Genomic DNA, 1,367 nt, shown 5'->3' with positions numbered 1-1,367 from the left:
CCTCATCTCTTCCCTTGTGGCAAGGTCTCTCCCTAAACCCAGGACTCATTTTCTCAGCTAATCTGGGAGCAATAAGCCACAGCATCCCTGCCTTCTATCACTGCTCTTCCTGGGGGTGGGGTTATAGCACAGGCAGGATGCCTGACTTTCTATGTGGGTGCCTTGGAGTTGAAGTTTTACACATGTGTGAGTGAGTGTCTGACCTGTTATATGGGTGCCTTGGAGCTGGGGTTATAGGCATGTGTGAGTGATTGTCTGACCTGTTCCATGGGTGCCTTGGAGCTGGGGTTTTACACATATGTGAGTGTCTGACCTGTTACACGGGTGCCTCGGAGTTGGGGTTTTACACATGTGTGAGTGAGTGTCTGACCTGTTATATGGGTGCCTTGGAGCTGGGGTTATAGGTGTGTGTGAGTGAGTGTCTGACCTGTTCCATGGGTGCCTTGGAGCTGGGGTTTTACACATGTGTGAGTGAGTGTCTGACCTGTTATATGGGTGCCTTGGAGCTGAGGTTATAGGTATGTGTGAGTGAGTGTCTGACCTGTTCCATGGGTACCTTGGAGCTGGGGTTTTACACATGTGTGAGTGCGTGTCTGACCTGTTACACGGGTGCCTCGGAGCTGGGGTTTTAGACATTTGTGAGTGAGAGTCTGACCTGTTATATGGGTGCCTTGGAGTTGGGGTTTTAGACATGTGTGGCAGATAATGGACTCCTCTCCACTCTTGAGTCTTGGTCATGCTCTTTTGGCTTTGTAAGCACCAAGATGCAAACCCATTACATTTGGTTATGGAAGCCAGAATGCTTGCAAAACGTGCAGGCACAGAGTGAGTTCTAGAACAGCCATGGCTACACAAGGAAACCCTGTCTCGAACCCTCCCCCAAAATTTGTAATAAGTAAGTAAGGATGATGAGGTGCAGCTCCACATCTGACGGCTTCTGGCAGAGATGGGGGTTGGGAGGACTCCGTTTCCTTTAAGGGAATGGCCGCTGGGAGTTTGGATATGATCCCATGAGTATAAGGGCAACACAAGTTAGACTTCTGTTTGTTTTTTGTGGGGAGGGATCACATGGATAAGGGAGGACCTGGCAGGACAGGGAAGCTCCTCTCTTTCACTCAGATGCACTTCTTTTTCTTTTGGAGTTCCGTAGCTACTGTCCATCAAATCTTAGCTCTGTGAGCAGGCTGTGGCTCCGCCCTCTTGTCTGAATTTACTGGTCAGCTCCTGAGAGCCAGTCATGAATTATTCATTTCATCCTCCTGGAAACATTCCACAGTATCAAACCTGGGACCAAAGTCCGTAGTCTGGCAGAGCGGTACTAGGAGGGAAGGACAGAGACAGACTCCAGGTAGACTGAACACCTCCGG

This window comes from Chionomys nivalis, chromosome 24 (assembly GCF_950005125.1).
Source record: "Chionomys nivalis chromosome 24, mChiNiv1.1, whole genome shotgun sequence".
NCBI classification, from domain to species: domain Eukaryota; kingdom Metazoa; phylum Chordata; class Mammalia; order Rodentia; family Cricetidae; genus Chionomys; species Chionomys nivalis.
This window is presented reverse-complemented; position numbering follows the sequence as displayed.